Source organism: Lissotriton vulgaris, chromosome 9 (assembly GCF_964263255.1).
Source record: "Lissotriton vulgaris chromosome 9, aLisVul1.2, whole genome shotgun sequence".
Lineage (NCBI taxonomy): Eukaryota > Metazoa > Chordata > Amphibia > Caudata > Salamandridae > Lissotriton > Lissotriton vulgaris.
Window position 1 is genome coordinate 180,256,802 of NC_141697.1, and position 18,339 is coordinate 180,275,140.

The 18,339-nt window shown below is 51.4% G+C and overlaps 1 protein-coding gene across 3 annotated transcripts in view; it reads left to right on the forward strand.

Moving 5' to 3' along the window:
• Positions 1–18,339, forward strand: part of KLHDC1 (kelch domain containing 1) — a 1,440,569-nt gene that overhangs the window by 1,317,677 nt on the left and 104,553 nt on the right. The gene's annotated exons all lie outside the window — the stretch shown is intronic.

Sequence of the window (18,339 nt, forward strand, 5' to 3'; positions counted from 1 at the left end):
ATCTAGGGTTAAGGTCATCCCCTTTCAGGGCCCTAGTTTCATGGCACCAGTGTTAGTTCTATCATGGCTCTGCGTATCTGGCGCGGAAAAGCTGTGTTATCAGAACTGACGTCAGCGCGCATGGGCGCCGTCTAAGTACTCCGGCGACGTCATCCCGGCGCTCACGACGCCGACGACGGACGCGGAGCCGCAGACGACGCCTACCGGCGCGCAGGGGTATTGCTACGCAAAAGTTTCCGGATCCAGTCTGACGCCTGGGGATATTCTAAGGTAAGGAATCTATCACTAACTAATGTCTCTTACAGATATATCGTTACACAAGTAGTAACTTGTGCAGCGGGGTGTAGTACCATTGGGTGAGTAATTTATAGGCGTTTTCCTGCTGCGGGACACTACGGTAGATTTTGGGTATATCGCGCCACAGCCTGCTCCACTAAGTAGGCTCAATATCTGCGCCTGTCGCCAGTTGCCATTGCTTCTGGTATGGGTGTGCGGGAATTGACTTAGGGTGTTGAAGTATGTGATATATTTGCGAGATTAGCCTCTTCAGCCCCCCGAGAGAACGCGCCAGCTTTTCAAAAGGTTTAAAAGGCCCTGGCGGCCGCCTGGTATACTTCGTCGCCAGTGATCCAGTGACGTAGCTGGGTGTGCTGGAAACCAGCCGACAGTGGGAGTCCGAACTCCTCTTTGCAGTCCTCCCAGGTCTTGGGTGAGCCCCCGAGGAAAAGGTCCCCAATGACTCTGCAGTCTCCCTGCGTCCATTTGTCGAACGCATGGGTACGGTGGGCCGGAGGGAATTGCGAGTGTCCCGCCATCGGCGTGTGCGGAGAAGGGAACGTTGTGAGGCCCCTAGATACAGCAACATTGTCCCAGATGTCTAGGACCGTTTTCGTGGGGACTGCCATGTACGCACTCCTGGAGCGCGCTGCCCGCGGAAGCCACGGTAGATCCCATATGGTGTGTCCCGTGACCGCCCGGTCCATGTGGAACCAGTGCTTATCACTTGCACGTGCACCCCACTCCACTACGAAGCGTAGGTGCGCCGCCCAGTAGTAATGAACCAAGTTGGGACACGCCAGGCCGCCCCTGTCCCTCGGCTCCATAAGTATATTCTGCGAGAAGCGGGGGAGTTTCCCGCCCCAGATGAAAGAAGTGATCTCTCGCTGGAGGCTCCGGATGCAGTGAAGCGGAATCGGGGTGGGCAGACACTGAAAGACATATAAAATTTTCGGCAGGATCGACATTTTGACCGCGTTCAGGCGCCCCAGCCATGAGATCATCAGAGGCCTCCACCTCCGAAGGTCCTCCAGCACAGCTTTACGACACTGTCCAGTTGACCGAGGACCAGGATTCTAAGTGGGGGTTTAGTGTGAGGCCCAGGTATTTGATTTGGCTTTCCGCCCACTGGTAGGGCACCGCCTCCTTCAGGGGTGGAATCTCATCCGCGGGTATAGTAAGGTTGAGCGCCCAGGACTTGGTGTGATTTATTTTAAGGCCAGATGCCCGCTCATACAGACAAAGAACCTCATGAAGCGCCGGTAGTGATTCACTGGGGTGGGGTGTGTGAGAGTGAGGATCAAGTCATCAGCAAAAAGCGCCACTTTGTTGTCTCTCCCCCATGGGCTATGCTATGTATTCTGTGGTCGCGCCGTATCATTGCCGGTAGCGGTTCCACCGCAAGGGCGAACAAGAGCGGCGAGAGTGGGCACCCCTGCCTCGTACCTCTGTGTATCTGCAGCGGCGGTGTTAGTTGGCCGTTCACTCTGACCCTGGCCCGCGGCCCAAGGTACGGGGCCATAATGCTAGTTATCATCCTAGGACCTAGGCCAAGCTTCTGGAGCACTTCTCTCAGGAAGGTCCAATCCACCCGGTCGAAGGCCTTCTCCGCGTCAAGCGAGAGAAGGCACGCCGGGATGTCCCAGTGCCGTGCCTTGCCCACCAGGTGCGCCAGCCGGCGTACATTATCAGCCCCTTGTCGGTCCCTAATGAAGCCCACCTGGTCCGGGTCCACAAGTCCCGGCATGTAAGGGTCCAATCGCTTGGCCAGTATCTTGGTATAGATCTTTAGATCAGTATTTAGGAGCGCCATAGGCCTGTAGGAGGCACAAAGCGCAGGGTCTTTCCCAGGTTTTGGGATCAGCGCAATTTCCGCCATTCCCATGTCGGAGGACGGACCAGTCGTGGCAGAGAAAGAGTGATAGAGCCTAAGCAGGTAAGGACGGAGCTGGGCTTGAAACACTTGGTAGAAGGTTAGCGGGAGGCCATCCGGCCCTGGGGTTTTCCCAGTGGGGAGTTCTTTAATGGCCGCCGAAACCTCCTCATCCTGTATGGGCTCCTCCAGCTCCGCTGCCCATGCCGGTGGTAACGGAGGACCTTCGTAGGTGTCGAGGACAGCTGCTCGCGCTTCCTGCGATGTGGGTGCCCCCGCGTACAGAGAGGTGTAATAAGCCACAAAGGCATCCAGCTTTGCTCTCTCCGTGACGGCTGTGGTGCCATCCTGACAGTGGATTTTAGCGATATGGGCTCTAGCTACTCTCGCTCTCAGCCGTCTTGCCAACATACGCCCCACCTTATCTCCACCCTCATAATATTTCTGCTTCAGCGTTAGTAGGGAGTGCTCCGCCTTGTTAGTACGGAGAAGGCGCAGTTGCCCCCTGAGGTTAGCCAGCTCCCTTCTGGACGCCAGGTAAGATCCGCCTGCTTGAGTTCGCCAGCAAGCTTAGTCTCCAGCTTGTGGGCCTCCCGCCGTCTTGCTATCGCTAGGGACGTGATATGGCCCCGTATGGTGGCCTTGAAGGCGTCCCACACTACCGGGAGGGGCGTCTCCGGTCGATCGTTAATGGTGAAGTACGAGTCTATGGCTTCACGGATGCTATCCACATCCTCTGGGTCCCGGAGGATACCGGGCGGGAGGGTCCAGCGTCGCTCCCGAGGGCCGCGCGTCAGAGGGTCCTGCAAAGTAAGTTACACATGCGCGTGATCCGACAACGAGATGTCTGAGATGACAGCTTGCAGCGTGTCCCGGGCAAGATCAAGGGAGGTGAAAATGTGGTCGATGCGCGATTAAGTTCGGTGGGAGTGGGAATAAAAAGTGTAGTCCCGGACCCCTGGGTTGTGATAGCGCCACGCGTCGACCAGTCCCAGATCCGTGATCTGAGTCTTGAGCGTAGAGGACATCGCGCCCGCGCCGCTGTACGTGTTCTCCCTGCGATCTATATCAGGGTCCCACACTAGATTAAAGTCCTCACCCAGTATTGTGTGCGGTTCATCAGACTTGAAGTGATCCCTCAAGAGCGACTGGAGATATTTGTCCTGCGACTGGTTGGGTGCGTATACATTACCTAGGGTGAACTGTATCCCCCCCATCTGCACCGTGGCCCGGATGAAGCGCCCATCACTGCTCTTGTATGGTTTGGTAGGTCCCCCCGCCTGCAACCAGCCCTACACAGGATTGCCACCCCCGCCGTTTTGGTGTCAGCCGATGCCCAAAATTGTGTGGGGTATCTGGGGTGTGCCATACGCCTAGTGTCTCCCCACAGGAGATGTGTCTCCTGTAGGAATATGATGTCAGGGGAGTGATGGAGAAGGTAGCGCCACACCTGGCTCCGTTTGTTGGGGGAGTTCAGCCCCTTGACATTGAGCGACAGGATCTTCACGGGCCTGGGAGCATTCACCGCCATAACACTAGGGGGGATGGCGCCGCCTTATCACCCAATACCCTCCACCCCGCATGGTTGGGAACAATCACCTCCCTCCACCACCACTGCTGCAGTTCCGTGTGCGCATCCGCAAGAGCCTCAGGACCACCACCCCACCAAAAGGTAGAAGGGGGGACAGGATAGGGACAGTTCGGGAGAAAAGTAGGAAGAGTAGACAGAGTAGGAAAACAAAGAGAACAAAGATAGTAAAGAACAACAGCGGGCCAACAGGGCCCTAGCACAATGTCCCATGTACCGGACATCCTCTACCCGAGGGTTTGGATGATCACAGGAATGTCACTTCCTATGGGACAGAATGAGGGGAGTTCTGCTGAGGATAAAGGTCCCAGTAGCCTCGGAGCCCATCTGCCCCGCTGCTCAGGACGGGTTCGGGGGCAGGCGAGTCTAACGTGTCTCAGAAATGGGGGAGGCAGAATAAATTCTACAAGAGTACCTGGGTTCAGCGACGGGAAGCAAGTCTCTGTAGCAAAAGGTGGCAAGGACGTTTCCTCACGATCACCTGGAGGGGGTCAACAGCATTTCAAGGCGTCGCACGTCCGTGGCTGCATACCTGGAGCAGAAGGCCGCGGGGGATGTCCCTCGCGAGCACCCGATGGAGCATCGATCAGGAAAGCACACTGGTCCCACGCTACCTCAGGTGAGGCTCAGCAATATCGGTCCCCATGAAGATGTGTGACCCCTTATAGGCCGCACAAGGTCGAGAGTCCTTGCTCACCAAGCAGGGCTGAGTCGCGTCGCATCAGGTCATGAAGTAACCGTTCCGGCGTCTAGTCTGGGGAGGCCGCAAGGGGGCACCCCCACTCGATCACCCCGAGGAGGCCAAGCGCATCCGGTGAAGCCTCACCCGACACTCGCGGTGTGAGACCGCAGAGGGGAGCACCCCGTAAGGTCACTGCGGGGGGGGGGCAGCGTGTCCAGCGACGCCGCACCCAATCCGCAGGGTGGGATGTCAGTAGCACTCAAAAGTCCTATGGACTCCGCTCACGGGGTGTTAGGCTGCGATGTTTGACCATCACGATCACCTTCCAGAGATCGGATGTGCTCGATGATGTCGTGTTTGGCCTGCGAAGCGTAGCGTTCATCCATTGGGGGCGTGCGACGCCGCCTGCTCACCCTGGTCCATTCCGGGCGGATTGGGGTCCGTTCTTGTTTCCTGGGGCGGGAGGGGCTGTGTGCCGGGGACTCCGAAAGCTTGAGTAGCTGTGCCGCTTCAAGATAGGACCGGATAACTCGGCGCTTGTCCTCCCATCGGAATATGAGGGCGAAGGGGTGCCCCCACTGATAGGGGATGTTGAGTGATCGCAGCTTGTCTGTTACCGGGCGGAAGACCTTCCTCCTGTGGAGGGTGTTGGGGGCAAGGTCTTGGAAGATCTGAATCTTGTGCCCCCGGTAGCGGAGATCCGGTTTATCTCTTGACGCCTTCAAGATGGCTTCCTTCTCTGCGAAGTAGTGCACACGGGTCAGGATATCCGGGATGAGCCCCGGCCTACCCCCGGCTCCGTAGACCCGGTGGGCGCGATCCAGCAGCGGCGGGGATGCATCTTCCTTGCCCCACACCTTGTGTAGGAGCTGCGCGACGTAGGTCATGATGTCCGTCCCTTCCTCGTCGAGTGGCACGCCCCGAATGCGGAGGTTGTTGCGCCGGCCCCTGTTCTCAAGGTCTTCCTGCTTGACCTGAAGCTCTATATTTTGTTCCTCCAGGGCTGCCACTCTCTGCCACAATTGCTCGAGGTCTTCCGTTCGGGTATCCACAACTTTTTCAAGGCTATCAACTCTGTCCCCCAGTTCCGTTACCTCCTTGCGCATCTCCTTCACACACGAGTGCACTTCTGTGCGCAGGGACCCAATTTCAGATTTGAGGTCCGCCATAAAGGATGACATGAAGGCCTGCGTCACCGGCGGGGAGTCACTCCCAGGGCGCGGCAGCTCCTCGACCGACGCAGTCGCTCCCGTCTTGCCCCACATGGCGAACACTGAGGTATCCTTCGGCGCCGCCTGCTTGTCAGTCCTGCCCCCTCTTCCTCGTGTCATCTCTGGTCCAGAGCGGGGCTCCCGGGCACTTGCGGTGTCAAGGCAGGCACAGGGCCAGGCCGGGTCCCCTCCAGAGCGTCGCCACCCAGAGCCCGCCAGTGGCTAACGCAGATGTCTTGGTGACCCCTTCACCCTCCTGCGCTCACCGAGGCACTGCAGTCTGTCCACAGGTCCGGGGCTTCAAGGGGGCACCTCACCGCTGTGCACCCGGGCTAGGTCCAGGTCCCCAATGCGCAGCAATCCGCTGGGAGGCAGGTCAGAGGTAGGGGCAGTGCGTAGGTCTCAGCAGGCACAAGGCCAGAGGATCCTCTTCCCGTGGCTGGGACCTGCAATGGTCATTGGCACACACGCCAAAGCGGTGGGCGCGAGGTACAGGGCGCAGGCGCCTGCAGGCGTGAGTTACAGGGCCTCTCACCTCGTGTCGTGGATGCAGGGAAGGTGCTCACTGCAGGGGATGGGGGCGAGGTGCGGGGCAGGCCCCCAGCGGCCAAACAGACAGGCGCCGGTCAAGGATCCCCCCCCCCCCAGTGCAGGGCGGGGCGGGGGGCAGCAGAAACGGTGCGCTCGGTGAGTCAGCTGCAGCACCGGAGACCACCGCGTATCCATGAAGACGCCGCCATCTTGGGGTCAGGCAAGCCAGGCCGACCCCGGCCTGCCGCGGGAGCCTCTATAGGGTTACTCTCCTCCTGGGCAAGCTGAGGCGTCGGGTGGATGGGTCTCCCCTCCTCGCTGCTGCGCAAGATGCACCCGCCGGTGTGGAAGCCTGAGTGCAGCTCCCGGAATCAGGCTAGGTCACGGCGAGCGGGCGGCGCCATCTTGGGTCACAGGTAACGTCTGGGCGCGCTCCACAAGAGTCTGAAGAAGTGCTGGCTTGCAGACCACTACAGGCGAGCAATCGCACGGAGCGGGGCAGCCCAGCCCCCAATGTCACCTCCTGGGTCCTCGCGCTGGGTCCGCCTCTCCGGTAGTAGGCGCCAACACCCCAGCCAGTCCACCGCGTCCAGTGCGGCCTAGCGCCTCGTGGGGAGCCGCGGTCTGGCCCCGCGCGTCTGGCCGGCCTGCTTGGACTTCCGGTCCGGCCGCTCCTCCCGCCGGGGGCCTCCGGAGCGTCTCCCGGTCGCTTGGGCGGCGCAGGGCTCACCAGTCTCCAGGCGCCGTCACCGGAATCCCTGTGCTGTGGTTCGGCACCGTCGTCGGGCCGAAGGGCGCCTCCCTGCAAGCTACCGTCAGGGCTTTTCAGCAGCCCGCCCGGGAGAAGACAAGATGGCGATGAAGGTTGCGCTCGCCGCCCGGAGCCCTGCAGGGTCTTCAAGCCAGCTCCCAGGTCTGTAGCGCACCCACCAGCAACCACGCTAGCGTCTGTGACCCCTCAGGAGTTAGGGGGTCCCTTCACAGCCCCCGAAACACCGCTATAATCACTCATAAAAGCAGCGGGGCTACGGAGCTCTCAAAGGGCACTTCCGCTCACATTCGTGTCCAAGCCACGCCCCCTTCTATACGATTTTCTTCAGCGACTGGTAATCCTCTCTCTCGCAAAGGTGGCAGGGTTGAAGGCAGACTTCCTGGCAGGATCCAGCTTGCTCTGGGGTCAGATCTCAGTTTGTCCCGCCGGTTCCGTTGTCGTAGGGAGAAAGGAGAGAAAGGGTGGTGTTAGGTCAGGGTATGGGACCAAGGCGTGCAGTAAGGACAGGGAGTGAAGGAAACCAGTGCAATCGTGAATATATACAGTCTGTGGGGGAGAGTGCTCGTGAGGAAGAGGAAAAAGGTTTAAGGACTGTACAGGGGGCTATACAAATGATCACTCGGTAGGTTGGACCCGATGTGATCTGCCCAGCCCGCCACTCTGCCCCGTACCTGTTGGAGCCACGCTCCTCCCGTGGGAACGTGGCGGGCGATGCGTAGATATGTTGGCCTCCTGGCTTCTCCAACTCAGCTCCGACCTCTCGAGTCTCGACCGCCTCGCTCTCCTCACGCTCTCTGCTGCTGTAAACTCCACGCTCTACACTGCTGTAACCACCTTTTGCCTCCAGGGAAACACCGTCCACTGCTTCCTGGTTCCTGCCTTCTTTTGACGCGCTCTTGACGCTTTGTAAGGGAGGAGCTTTGTAGTCCGAGAGATCCCACTTAAAAGGGCCGTGCATCTGGGTGTTCTCGTTCTGCCAGCCTTGTTCTGTGGCGGCCCACTCCGGGGCGTTCTGCCATCCTTGTTCGGGTTCTGTGATGGCCCACTCCTGGGCGTAGAGATCAGGCGGCTGTTGAGAGGGAACGGAAGCAGGTAAAAGGGGGGTGGCGGACCACCAGTCCAATTCTGTGTTCGGTTCCTCCCCCGCCCTGTCACAGTGTGGTATGCAGACCTTCTGCAATTTTCCCTCTATAGTGGTGGGTTACATAGGGCCTTAGGAAGTTGTTCCAAATAAGCCTATTTTTGTTGGCTTATTTATACAGTTTATTGAATGTATATTTATATAAACTGTCCCTGAGGACCTATAGCTCCTATGAATCCAGTGGTGATTGTTTTTGGCTGCACCCAATACCAATATGGCCAACCACATTTAGTGGCCTAGTGGTTTCCTGACGGGAGGGATGATACACTAGGAGTGTCTGCTGTGCCTCCCTGACTGTCAGAGTAATGGCAGCGTTGGCGGAAGAAGACGCACTGTAGGGACTAAAACCACGTTTGTGGGGCCTGCATAGGTGATAAGCCTGTTGATGGTAGTAAAGGTGGAACGATTACCTGTGTTCCTGATGGAGAGCTTGGGGGTCAGCGAGGATCGTCCATACATAGTGCGACACTCAGGACATATTTGGCAGCAGTATGTGGAAACAGTACTAAAACATGCCCCATTTCATAGGGAACTCCCCATATGGATATTAGCTCCAGTCCAACAAATGATGGAATACATATCTTTCCATGTTTGGCAGGCAGGTGGGTGTGAAGCACTTGGAGACGTACCCCGGCCAATCCTTCCTCACTTATGTACAAGCCTGTGATGCTTTTATGCTAGGGCAAGGGCATTACATACATTAGGCTGGGCTGGCTGGCTGACATTGCCAAGACAACGTGGCCCAAATATCCAGCTCTCCTACAAACTACAGGTACGCTAGACATAATATTGACCTATGGTGCAGGTCGACATTTAATTACGCACCTCTACAGGTCTATGAGACAGGACTTGACTGGCCCATCGCCTAAAGCACAGGCAGCATGGGATACGGACCTTGGGACACCCCTGACTGACATCATATGGGCAAATGTAGAAGGGCTCACACATACAGTGTCCGATAATGCCCGGATATAACTAATCCATTTTTAATTATATAACCCCCAAAACGCTACATAGAATAACCCCCCTCAGATCCAACAACTGTCCACGGTGTGGGGCGCAAGGAGCAGACTTTATACACTTGGCGTGGTGGTGCCCGTAAGTACGTAACTACTGGACACAGGTAGTGATGGAGGTCACAGGATTGCACGCATCAGCAAAACCCCACTGTCCTGCTTACTGGGCCAAATTATTAGGCCAAAGAAGAGAAAGATAGTTTATAGATATACACAGCTCACCCTGGTTCTCGCTCAACAAAGGTTGGCCATCACTTTGATGGGACAACAATCCCCCACAGTAGATTGTTGGCGTCAAGATGTTTTGGAATGGGCGTTAGCTGAAGAGGTGCAAATGGAAATAAACGTGCGGGATAAGCTGACGTATTACTTGAGTGTTTGGAGAGAACTTAGCAGTGCAGTGTAATGAATTCAGACACGTCGGAAACGCATAATACAGACATTGGGGTGTATGAGAGCGATGGTGACTGATTGAGATTGGGCTATATGGAGGACAATTTATGGAATTATAGTACAATATAATAGCGGGGCCCAGCGAGTAAGGGAGCCCTGGTCGATAACAAGAGATATTAATTCATGTAAGAAAATGACGCTCTTAGAAGCTCCACCTAATAAATGCTGTTCCATCACTATACAATGTAGCCAACTGTTTTGTGAAAATGGAAAAACTAAGTTTGTAAAAAGAAAAGTGTGTCCTGCTGTAAATGCTATTTGTTGTCATTATTCATAAAGCATTGATGAATTGTATAATTAAGTTGAGTGCCTCAGAAAACTTCCAAGTGGTATCCGATTGACTGAGTCCCACGGGCCAACAATTGCATTACAGTTAGGCTGTCCTGTTTTAGGTTTAAACCTATAATAACTGATAAAATCCCATCGAAAGAGAAAGAGCCCTCGCCAGTGCAAACTTATAAGCACTGATAAAACACCCGCACAACCACAAACTAAATACCATTCAAAGAAAGGAAAAGGAGACTGAAAGAGTCATTTTTATTTCTTCCTGAAGGGGCCAGTACCGTGTAACTTTGTTATACACGGTAGCAACAAGAAAGATTGGGCTAACATTATTCTGCTTGAGTTTTGTTGTTTAGAGATGTCACTAAAATGTTGTTTCCTCTTCCATTGGCAATTTTCAGTTTTGTCTTTGGTCTAAAGATGTTTTAGGTCTTGTGTAATATATTTTATAAACTGAAGAGAATCAGGAAAAAAATAATCATATTTGATATTTTTTGTTACAATAAATGTTATTCATTTTAGAAGATACAGAGTGGGCAGAGCCCTGCAAAGACAGTACATATATTATATACAACATTTGGGGCCCGATGTAGGTAATTTCATTTTACCGGTTCATAAATACCGATTGATACCGAACCGGTATTTATGAATCGGAAAACAGTATGTAGGTAAAAAAAAACGATTCGGTAACAGTCGGAATCCTGACTCGGTAAATACCGATTCGGTAATGTCCGAAACGGTCATTACCAATTCGGTATCACCCATTCAACCCTATGGGCCTTCATGCCCATAGGAATGAATGGGAGATACCGAATCGGACATTACCGAATTGGTATTTACCGATTCGGTAAAAGCCGATCTCGAAAATCCGAATGGAAGACATGTGAGCCACTCAACCAATCAGGGACACCCACCACACCCCACAACAAAGCAAATGTGAAATCAACCAATCAGATGCAAGTACCACACCCAGTACCTGGAGTTGGCCACACCCATGCAGGTGCAGAGCCACAGAACTGTTTGGAGAGCTGGAGGGGAGACAGAGGAGCAGGCTGCACTCTGCCCAGCAGAGCATCACCATGGAGTCCCAGGAAGCCCAGAAGGATGGTCTTGACCGAAAAAGAAAGATCAAATTCAGCACAACTGAGCTCCTGGTGCTGGCGGAGGAGGTAGTGCAGCATTACAGCCAGCTTTTTGGGAGACAGTCCCTGCAAGTGGCAGAGTCTGTTAAAAGAAAAGAACCACCTGGCTGGCCATCCAGAGCAAAGTAAATGCCCTTGGGATCACACATAGTGAAATAGAAGACATTAAAAAAAGGTGGTATGATCTGAGGATCACCACGAAAAAGAAGATAGCAAGCCAGAGGAAATAATCGGCAGCCACAGGTGGAGGGAAGAGCCGTGCACCAAGCCTCACAGAACTGGAGCAGATGGTGGAATCCACAATGGAGCCTGAAAGCATTCACGGGATTGGGGATGCTGACAGCTCAGCCAGAGCTGCAAGAAAGAAAGGTAAGATGCATGGACATGAATCCCCACCCATTCCCTGGGCCCTTCCCCAATGTGGGTTACACATGCACAATCCAGAACACATGTCAGTACTCACCAGCAATGCATCATGGTAGTCGTAGTCATTGGAAAATTCATTAAAGCAGCCAACACAGAACACTGCATGCCATGCCACACTCCCCATACACAAGCAGTTGCAGCTCAGGAAACTGTGTGACAGGAATTTGTCCAATGGAAACACACAGGTGATCATTGTCCATGTCTTCCCACAGGAGAGTCATCGCGCAGCGCAGGGAGGGGAGGCAAGTGCACCAGCAACGGCTGTGAGGGAGAAGCCCACAGACAAAGCAGGACCCAGCACTGTCCCTGAGGACACTTCCACAACGCAGGCACCTCCAGCAATGGAGGAAGACACCACAGCACAGCCACAGTCACCCCTGCTGTTTGAGACACAGACTACGGCAGTACCTGCAGGTGCCACAACACCAAGCTCAAGGTCCTCTGTGCAATTGAGGCCAAGGAGGCAGGACGTTCCACGACTCAGGATCCTGGAGAGCTCTGATGAGGAACAGGTGGGGGATCAGACACCTAGCACTCTAGCACTGCCTGGGAACGCAGGGCAACAGGGATCATTAGGATCTGGGCATGCAAGTGCCCATGGTCGTAGGGCACGTGAGCAAGAGGAGGGACATGAAATGCAGGGGGTCTTTGCCGGGTTGGAAAGCACCATGGTGAGGATCCAGCGCATGCAGGCCGAAGGGATCATGGCAGTGCACAGACAGGTGCCCATCCTCAATCGCAGGATGTCTAACATTGATAGGGGGATGTGCTCCATGGCCCTAGGAATGGAGTCCATGGCCAAAGGAATGGAGTCCATGGCAGAGGGGGTGAGGGACATGGGTGTGCGCATGGGTTCCCTCTGTGACAGGCTGGAGAGTGACCAGACGGAAAGGCTCAGGAACAGGCACGAACTTAAGCAGCTGAATAAATCCATCAACCCCCCTGGCAACTGCAACCACCCTGCTATGCCGCTGGTCTGTGAACATGCAGACTGATATTGTGCACTGCTGCAGTGACTTGTCCAGGGGGATGGGAATAGTGACCTGTGCTATGGAGGTACTGATGAAACAGCAGACAGCCACTGCTGGTGACACGGGTGTCGTGGACACGGAGGAGTCCACAAGCAGGAGTGTATCCAGCACGCCTGTCCATGATGTTCGCCGGAGCACCAGGCTACATGCTGATGACCCTGGCACCACTGCACAAGTTGGCCCCCTGCCCCGTGGCTCCCACAACATCATGCGTAAACGCAAACATTAACATTTCATCCATAACACAGGACAGGTCACAGTGAAGTGAACTTTGGCCACCCAGTGTGAAAAGTGGATTTTATTTTGTTCATGTGGTCTTGAATATGTGGAGTCCGGTAGTGCAAATTAAACAGAGTGCTCCAAGAAGTAAACCTGCCTATGTTTCATCAATCTATTAGAAATATCTGTTTGTGATTTCTGCGCGTCTCAGTGTGCCATCTGTTCCTGGTGCTGCACCTGCTGCATTGTCATCGGCTTGTTCTGTCCCATCATCCATGTTCTCATGATATGTGAGTTCTACCTCTGTGCCCTCCTTGGTGGCAAGATTATGCAGCATGGCGCAGGTAGCAATTATTTTACAACAGATCAGTGGCGTGTACTGCCGTGCACCTCCACTCTTATGGAGGCACCTAAATCTGCTTTTCAGCAGTCCGAAAGTGCGTTCCACAACGCAACGTGTTGTTCTGTGTGCCACGTTGTAACGCCTTTCGCTCCTGGTGGATAGATTCAAGTACGGTGTGAGAACAAATGAACGCAGGACATATGCACTGTCACCTGGGTGGAAAATGACATTTTGTTTAGTCACATACTCATGATTGATCCTTCTGCATTGACTATAACGGTGTATCACACTTACTCACCTTGCAGATATCCATCCCCAAAATCACCAGCCACAAGGCGTCTGTATATCCCACTATTCTGGAATATGTAGGAGTCGTGGGTACTCCCTGGAAATTTCGCTACAATGTCCGTAATCATGTTGGCAGCATTGCAGATCACCTGCACATTGATTGAATGCGTAGACTTCCGGTTTCTATATATGTGTTCAGTTGTTGCAGGTGGGCATAGTGGGATGTGCGTCCCATCAATACAGCCTATAATGTGCGGGAACTGTGCAAGGTGATAGAAATCGGTTTTTGTCTTTGCTAGTTCAGCAGGTGTGTCAGGGAACTCTATGTAGTGTTCCATCCTCTGCATCATGGCGCCAAGGAATTTTCTAAAGAAACATGACAGGCAGCTCTGGGACACCCCATCTATCGCAGCAATCACATGCTGGTATCTCCCAGAAGCAAGAAGGTGTAGGCAGCACAACACCTGCACGTGGGGTGAGATGGCGTGTGCTCTTGGGGTTGGGTGTTCCAGATATGGGTGGAGGTCCCTGATCAAGTCCAGGATGGTTCTGGGGTGGAGTCTGTACCTTTGCAGGATTTCAGGTTCAGTCAGTTGGAAGAGGGTGATCCTCTGCCTATACACCTGCTCCTCCCTTAGCCAGACCCTCTCTCCTGCTGCCTGTATCCGTTGCCGGCTTGTAATGACATAGAAAGCCGCCATTGTGGTTGCAGTGTTGCATTTTGGGGCCTTCATTTGTAACCTGTACCTGGTTTCCACCTGCTTTCAATCCATGGTAATTACCGACTCTTAAATACCGATTTTCATGAAATTTGGTATTTTTTGTGTTTTCTACATCTCGATATGCCATTTTTACCATTTCTTATTTACCGATTCGGTAAATAAGGAATCGTTAAGTTCCGATTCAGGAAATTACCATTTCTTATTTACCGATTCGGGAAATGGGAATTCGGTATTTTCCGATTCGTGAAATACCGATTCGGAATTTTACCAACATGTTTTTACAGAATCGGAACATTTTTTGTCATATACATCTCGATTCTCTTATAACGGTCGGTAAGGGCAAAAATTACCGATTTTCGGCCGTTACCGACCGGTATTTGCCTACCTACATCGGGCCCATAGTACCTAGTTGTAACATTCAAAAACAGCTTAGTCTGCAGAACACCAGGCCGAAAGTGTAACAAACTAGACCGAACCCCCCCAAAGAATCGTAATTGCGTATTAATAAAAACATGTCTGTACATAGTTTCGTCAGACTACGAAAGTGGATAGCGACCCATATTTGATATTTGGCTACGTTTTATTCTTTCACTGATAGGCAAAATGGGTGGTTTCATAAGAATGTTTCCCAATTTATATATACCATCACATTTACACACAGAGAATAGGTAAAACCCTTAGATACATCAGCCCCTTTTTCTAGCAAGTCAGTATTGATAGTAGGTGAATTGCCAAGCACCCCAGGCTTTAAACATTCAAGGAAAGTGTAGTGATATATGTGAAAAGAGTTCATTCAACGAGTCTCTGGTGTAATGGTGAAAGCATGACACCAGGCTTTTGGAAATTATGTAACATAGGGTCACTTAGAATACTGCTGCAAAAAGTTCTTACCAAGTTCAACAAAGATTGGAGTGATATTGTTTGTATTTGGAGTGATTCAGCTACGTATATGAAAAAGTTGTGTGATGACCTGTCAAAATCGATACCTGAGCTGAAGTCCTTCCCTGTAAGAGATCCTTGCCACTTGCTAGATGGAATGCTGAAAGCATCTTTACAATCTCCTGAGTTACTGAAGAATGCTATTGACTTTTTAGTCCTTTCTCATGCGCTGTTGGTCATGCACGGGAACTAAAATGCTAATATTTCTCATTTTGTGCTTTGTGTGGCATCAAGGAAAGCGTCATCCCAACTGTGTCATTTAGCTGGAGGTTCTCAATTCTAGAGGCCGTGAATGCTATATTATCTATGTTGCAACAGTTTACAGAATTTTTGCTGAGTGATGATGCCAAAGGCCAGAAATGTAAAAAAAAAAGTACACTCTACTGCATTTTTTGATTTTTACAGGAAAACATGGCTGCTGTAGTGGACATAAAAAACTAGAGTCCGATAACATCCTTTATCTACCAAGTGATCAGCATAATTGGTGTAGATATGAAACATCTCCTTGAGAGTAGGCTGGGTGACACTTTAAGTGACTTTGGTACTGCAACATGTTCCATGTTAGAATGCTTGCCACTTGGTAAGCAGAGAATTTTTGAAGAGCAATTCAGGAAATGTTATCTTACAATGTATGAGAAATGGCTTCCAATGATGCATAGAAATATCCCTTCGCTAACCATGGCATTTGAAGTCAATGAAGCCTCACTGTGTGTGATGCTCTGCAGAAGTTCTAGATCCCTTTTATAAAGGTGAATTTTCTCCAGACATTGTAAAGTGCTGCATCATATTTGACCGTTTTGATAACTCTGGCGGCATATGCGTACAGATCGACGCATTTGTTGCAGAACCTGTCCCAGAGAATTGGCATCTTCAGGTGCACTAATATTGGCATGGGTAGCTACCTCAGTGGCTAGAATTAGCAAATTCTGTACTGGCTGTTTTGCCGTTGCTCGTCTCAAGTGACAATGTTGAGAAGGCCTTTTCATAGATAAAAGTTTACATGGGAAGGAAAGACCGAATGCGCGTGACCCAAGACTCGCTGAAGAAGTATTGAAAAAATTGGAAAAAATGGCTAAATTGTGTATTCTACGACACATTTTCCGTTACATATTCAAATGTATTCACTTTTAAAACATAGTAAATGATAACCTTACAGTCAGACCCTCCAGGATTTCGCGGTTTGCCGCAAAATCGGCACTTTTGTAAAAATGCTGTGATTTTTACAAAAGTGCCCGCGAAATCACTTCTGTAAGGTGGAGGCAGCATCTGATCTACTGCCAGGTTTATTATAGTGAACCAGAAAGTATGAAGTGTGGATACAGTATAAGTACAGGTGTCAAGGGTTGCACTTGCCAGTGGAGGAGGCCTAGTCAGCTGGTCTGGCAATGTGCAGGTACAGCCTCCCAGGCTGATCAGGTTCACAGCAGCAATGTACAGGTATGGCCCCCTGGGCAGATCAGGTTATGAGCTTCAAGGTACAGTAGAAGCTGCACATCACGGCTACAGTGGACAATAGATATGGACACAGTAGGATGAAACAGTTTTTGGGCCAGTTCTCATGTAGGATCCACAGAAAAAGACCAGTGGACCGCCTCAAGATGCTGGTCACTCATGGCTTCACTCACTGAAGTTATCAACTAACTCTGTGGTGCAAAACACTGGGAACACACCGGGCTTCTCCTCCTTGAAAGTCTCTCCACCTGCAAGGCCAGGCCCACTCGTTCCCTCTCATAGCACTTAGGGATTCTTATAGGCACTAAGCAGACCGTTAGTTCTTCCTGCAGTAAGTGCAGACTTTAGGTGGTATCCTAACCTCTGGGATGCAGGTCGTCAAGAAGACACCAACACTGGTTACACAGCACCTCTTAAGGGACTTAGAGGAGAACTCCATACTTGGTCAAAAACAACATGGGACTGGAACATAGTGGGTGGCTTCTGAATCAATTTGGGGCAGTTTTCTTTCTAGTGTGTTTCTCAGGCAAAATTGCAGGCAGAGTCTTTGTGTAGGGGACGTTTTATTCCCTGGAAAAAGCGTGGTTTACAATGCATCTTGGGATCCTCAGTCAAACAGCACCAAGGCAGAGCCAGGGGCTTGATGCAGGTACAGGAGCGAACTTTGCCTACAATAACTGTTAGAAACTGAGGAAGTGCGCTCTCCTTTGTCCACGTGTAACAAACCCAGCTCAATCCCTGGCCTGATTGATGCTGCAAAACTGCTGACAGCGTCAATTGTCAATTGTAAAGCACAACTACTCACCCGTTAGGGTCGCAAGTTGCTGATTGGGTGGAGTGGATCTGCAGTTCAGTCAAAGAGCAAGGTCTGAGATCCTTGCTGAATTGAGGCAGAGACAGTGATTGGCTGGGATGTCGAGTCAGGGAGTTCCAAGTCCTCGCAGCAAAGTAGCAGAAGAATCTTCCTCCAGCTGTGGTCTTGTGAACCTGTGGGGTGGGTCCAGGGCCAGTTGGGCAGAGCGGAAATGCCTGGTGGGTGTTTGGAAGGAGATGCGGTGGAAAGGAGCCTTCACCTGTGAACTGCTTCCTCTGTTCCATATCCCAGGTTGCCTATTCAAAGTGGAATACTCTGCTAAAACAGTTTCCATTGATTTAAGGTTAAAAAGAAATGATTATGAGTAAAATAAAGGGATGCAAAAAAGCCGCTATATTTCCATATTTGTGCTGCTAAATTTCCATATTTGTGCCGCTAAATCTGCTAATCCATGCCGCTATATCCTGGGGGATCTGTACAGTGCACCAGGATATCCAGGTATACCCACAGACATTGTTACAGAGAACAAAAAAAATAAGACATACTAGTCCCCATAGTGTGCGTAGCAAGCAAGCAAAGCTAGCAATCCTGACCACTACAAGAGGGTTTGGGGGGTTCGCCCCCAAGACATTTCTGAAACAATTGGCGAAAGTGGAACATTTCAGAACATGTTTTTAATTAAATAATCAAATGAAATACTTTCAAAGCATAGGAAATGATGACCTTGAAGTTCACCGGGATACCAAGTCATACCCACAAATTCTTACAGAGAACACACAAAAAATTCATATCAAGCATGAAACATGAATTTAAATATTCTGACAGCAGGTGATAATGTACACCATTGTAAGCTATTAAATATATATCTTTTTTATTGAGCATTTAAGGATGGCAGGGCACATGGACCTGCTAAGGCAGTTAACAATGTAGTTCTTAATTATACTAATTAATTTGTTGATATTTGTAGGAACAAGTTCTGTACTAGTCCCATCAACTTGAATTAAGTGATAAAGAGAACGCCCTTTGCTTTCCTGGCCCAAAAGCGTCATGCAGAAACATCTTACAGTTACACGTCTCTCAGCTTCCTCAATACGACTCGAATGTCAAAACAAAGCTTCCTAACTAACCTCAGTAAAAA